We start from the raw sequence: 5,000 nt of genomic DNA on the forward strand, positions 1-5,000 counted from the left end.
GGAGATGGAGGAAGAAGAAATGGAAGAGGAGGGGGAGAAGAGGAAGGGAGGTGGAGGAGGAAGAGAAAGTGGAGGAGGAGGAGAATGAGAAGGAGTAGGAAGAGGAGGAAGGGTGGAGTTGAGGAGGAGGGGAAAGAAGAGGAGGAGGAGGGGAGGATGAAGGGGATGGGAGGAGGAGGAGGAGGAGGAGGAGAAGGAGGAGGAGGAAGAAGGAGAAGAAGAAAAAGAAAAAAAAAAGAAAAAGAAAAGTAGGAGGAGAAGGGGGATGGAGGAGGAGGAGGTGGAGGAGTAAGAGGAGGAAGAGTAGGAGAGGGAGGAGAATGAGGAAGAGGCAGACGGAAGGAGGAGGAGGAGGAGGAGGAGGAGGAGGAGAAGGAGGAGGAGGAGGAGGAGGAGGAGGAGGAGGAGGAGGAGAAGAAGAAGAAGGAGGTGAAGGAGTAGGAGGAGGGAAAGAGGGAGGAGGAAGAGTAGGAGTTGGAGGAGAATGAGGAAGAGGAGGAAGAAGGGAGGAGGAGGAGGAGGAGGAGGAGGAGGAGGAGGAGGAGGAGGAGGGAGGAGGAGGGAGGAGGAGGAGGAGACGACGACGACGACGACGACGACGACGAGGAGGAGAAGTATCAAAGGAGATGAAAGACAAAATAGAAACAGAAGAGAATGATAATGTATATATATATATATATATATATATATATATATATATATATATATATATATATATATATATATATATATATATATACATATATATATATAATAACAATAAAAAAGAATAAGCACATCCACTCACACACACACACACACACACACACACATATATATATTTACATACAGACACACACATATACATTGCATGTCTTAACAATAAAGCCAATCTTAATAACCAGCTTATATAAATTCCCAACCAAGTTGCCACAGACGCGACAGTCACACAGACGACGTGCAGACTAAGTCCTTTTGCAAGAGACCGAATCTTCCCTAAACTCACGAAACACACTTGTGAGAGCATAACCCCCCCCACCCCCACCCCCGCCCCCCCTCTAATCGTGTGTTTGTATGTGTGGATCCAAGTTTTTACACGCACTCATTGACAATTATACAGCGAGAGAGATGGAGATGAGAGAGAGATAGAGAGATAAAGGAAGAGGGATGTATCGAGAGAGAAGAAAGAGATAAAGAGAGAAAGACCGAGACGAAATATCGAGACAAAGGAAGAAAGACGGAACACAAAGGGAAAGAGAGAGAGAAAAGGAAGAAAAGTGGGCGTGACTCCCATCCCCCACCCGACCCCCCCCCCACCCCCCCACCGGTTCCCAGCACACAGCCAGCACACGCACAAACACACACGCACCACACGGGACTCTCTGACACACTGGCCTCCTCCTGTGTACCGCCCCGCGCCTCCGCTGCTCGAGGGGGGGTGGGGGTTAGGGGGTGCGGGGGAGCGGGTGGGTTGAGGGGGTGGGGGTTGGGGGGAGCGGGGGTGCGGGTGGGTTGAGGGGGCTGAGGGGAGCGGGGGTGCGGGTGGGTTGAGGGGGCGGTAGGGGGATGAGGGAGTGCGGGGGAGGGGAGACGAGGAGCCAGAGGAGGAGGGGGGGATAGTTGGGATAGGGGAAGAGGGGAGAGAGAGAGGGGGCGAAAGGATGGGAAAGATGGAGAGCAACGGGTGAGGGGGTGAGGGGAAGGGGGGCGAAGAGAGAGAGAGGGGTGAGGAAGGGGGAGGAGATAGAAAGGGGATGAGGGAAGGGGAGGGGGCGGAGAGAGAGAGGGGAGGAGGAAAGGGGAGAGCGAAAGGGTGCAGTGCGAGGGAGGGGGAGGGAAGGGGAAAGGATGAAAGGCAGGAAAGGAAATAATAGAAATGGGGAGCAGTGGTGGAATAGAAAGAACAGGAGGAGGAATAGGAAGAGGAAGAGAAGGAAAAGGAGAAGGAACAAGAGAGAGGGAGTGGGAAAAGGAGAAGAAGGGGGAGGAGCAGGAGGAGAAGGGGGAGGAGGAGGAGGAGGAGGAGGAGGAGGAGGAGAAGGAGGAGGAGGAGGAGGAGGAGGAGGAAGAAGAAGAAGAGGAGGAGTAGGTGGAGAAGGAGGAGGAGGAGGAAGAGTGTGAGGAGGAAGACGAGAAAGAGAAATAGGAGGAGGAGGAGGAAGGTAAGGAATAAGAATAAGAGGAGGAAAAGCAAAAGAAGGAGATGGAAGAAAGAACAAGAAAATCACATGAGATGTGAACTTGGCGAAGGAACACCGAAGTGAGAGAGAGAAGGAGAACGAGAGAGGAGAGGGGTAACGAAAGTGGGCGGGAGAGGGTACGACGAAGAGGGAGAAGAAGAAGAGGAGGAGGGGGAGGAGGAGGAGGAGGAGGAGGAGGAGGAGGAGGAGGAGGAGGAGGAGGAGGAGGAGGAGGAGGAGGAGGAGAAGAAGAAGAATGAGGAGGAGGAGGAAGAGGAGGAGGAGGAAGAGGAGGAGGAGGAGGAGGAAGGAGGAGGCGGAGGAGGCGCGGGCGGGAAGAGAGGAGGTAAATAATAATTAGAATCATAGGAATATGAAGGGTATGGAAAAGAAATGGAAGGAATGAAGGAAAAGAGGGAGAGAGAGAGAGAAAGAGAGAGAGAGAGAGAGAGAGAGAGAGAGAGAGAGAGAGAGAGAGAGAGAGAGAGAGAGAGAGAGAGAGAGAGAGAGAGAGAGAGAGAGAGAGAGTGAGAGAGAGAGACAGAGAGAGAGTGAGGGTGAGAGAGAGAGAGAGAGAGAGAGAGAGAGAGAGAGAGAGAGAGAGAGAGAGAGAGAGAGAGAGAGAGAGAGAGAGAGAGAGAGAGAGAGAGAGAGAGAGAGTGAGAGAGAGAGACAGAGAGAGAGCAGTGGGTGAGAGAGAGAGAGAGAGAGAGAGAGAGAGAGAGAGAGAGAGAGAGAGAGAGAGAGAGAGAGAGAGAGAGAGAGAGAGAGAGAGAGAGAGAGAGAGAGACACCCGAAAGGTGGTGATGACGGGAGGTGTGTAGGGGCGTAGGGGGTAGAGAGTGGGAGGCGGAGGGGGGGGGGGGTAGCGAGGTGCCGTGGAAGGGGGCGAGGGCAAAGAAGAGGGATGAGGACTTGAGGGTGGAAGGGAGGAGGAGCGAAGAAGGGGGGGAGGGGAGGAGCGAAGAAGGAGGAGGTGGGGGAGGCACCTGATATTACGTCTCAGGTTTGAAGTGTCTCCTTTCATGTTTTTGTCTTCGTTTTTGTAATGTCTTTAAGGGATTTCATTTTTTTTTCTCTGTCGCTACCAACTGTTGCTGATGTTCCTCAATCTGAATTATAGTTGGCGATGAGTAATTATCTAAAATATCAGTGATTACAGTAGCATCACATTCTTGAAGTGACGATGACGATGACGAAAACAACTATGACAACATCTATAACATAAGGGTGATTATCGATGCTAATGTAATGGTAATAATGACTGTGGTAGTAAGTGAAGTATAATGGGGATGAAATTAAAACAATAATCAAAGTAATAGGAGTAGTAACAATAACAGTGGTAATGATGAAAACAATAACAATTACAATAGCAACAATAATTATGGTAAAGATAATGAAAATAACAATGCTAATAATAATAACAACAGTGATAATGACAATAATGCTGCTGATGACAATAATATTAATAATCGTAATAATAATAATGATAATAATAATAATAATAATAATAACAATAATTCTAGTCATAACAAGAAAAAAAATAATGATATTTCACGTATCCTTTGATATCAAATAATGTGGAAAGTCGTCTGTACCATTATTCTTTTCCTATCCGTCTCTCTCTTTCTCTTTTTTTCTTTCTTTCTTTCTCTCTCTCTCTCTCTGTGTGAGTGTGTGTCCCTCCCTCTCTCTCTCTCTCTCTCTTTTCTCTCTCTCTCTTCTTTTCTCTCTCTCTCTTTCTTCTGCATCTCTGCAATCCTTATCCCTCCTTTTCCCTGCTTATCCATTTCTTATCTTTACATTTCCCTTCCTCTTTTATTCCCCTTCCACCTCCCCTTTCTTCCTATCCTTCACCTCTTCCCGCCTGCCTCCCATCCCTCTTCTTTCTCCTTTTCTTCCTTCTTCCTCTCCGCGTCCACGCCACACCCTCCTTCCTTCTCTCCTTCGTCTTCCACCTCTTATCTCCCTCTGTCTCCTCCCCTCCCTCCTCTCCCCGCCTCCATCCTCCTACGCCCCTCCCCCTTCTCCCCTCCTCCACGCCCACAAGGACCCTCCTCCCCCTCCCTCGCCCTTCTCCTTCTCTTTTATTCTTTTACTTCTTCTTTCTCTGCTTCTTCTTCTTTTCTTCTCCTTCTCTTTCTTCGTCTTCTTTTTCTTCTTCTCCTGTTCCTCCTCTTCCTTCTTTTCTTTTCTTCTTTCACTTCTTTTCCTTCTCTTTTTTTTTCTTCTCCTTCTTCTCCTCCTCCTCCTACTCCTTCTTCTCCTCCTCCTCCTCCTCCTACTCCTTCTTCTCCTCCTCCTCCTACTCCTTCTTCTCCTCCTCCTCTTTTGTCTTCTTATCATCATCATCATTACTCTCCTTCTCCTCCTCCCTCTCTCTTCATCTTCTCCTTCTTCTCCTCCTCCTCCTCCTACTCCCTCTCCGCCCCCCCCCCCCCTTACGTGGGTTGGGTCTTACCCCATCCTGTGACATCATCCTTAACCATACCTCTGTGTTTACGGGCTACTAAACCCTGCAGTTTCTTTTCTTACTTACTTTCTTACTTACTTACTTATTTGCTTTCTTTCTTACTTACTTATTTGCTGTCTTTCTTACTTACTTATTTGCTTTCTTTCTTACTTATTTGCTTTCTTTCTTACTTATTTGCTTTCTTTCTTACTTACTTATTTGCTTTCTTTCTTACTTATTTACTTTCTTACTTACTTATTTGCTTTCTTTCTTACTTACTTATTTGCTTTCTCTCTTACTTACTTACTTGCTTTCTTTCTTACTTATTTGCTTTCTTTCTTACTTCTTAGTTACTTTTTTCTTACTTCTGATTTACTTACTTTCTTATT

General features: G+C 47.7%; 1 protein-coding gene across 2 annotated transcripts in view; it reads right to left on the reverse strand.

Moving 5' to 3' along the window:
• LOC113825495 (RNA-binding protein 25) overlaps nt 1-5,000 on the reverse strand; it is a 70,875-nt gene that overhangs the window by 50,879 nt on the left and 14,996 nt on the right. The gene's annotated exons all lie outside the window — the stretch shown is intronic.

Source organism: Penaeus vannamei, chromosome 15 (genome assembly GCF_042767895.1).
Source record: "Penaeus vannamei isolate JL-2024 chromosome 15, ASM4276789v1, whole genome shotgun sequence".
Lineage (NCBI taxonomy): Eukaryota > Metazoa > Arthropoda > Malacostraca > Decapoda > Penaeidae > Penaeus > Penaeus vannamei.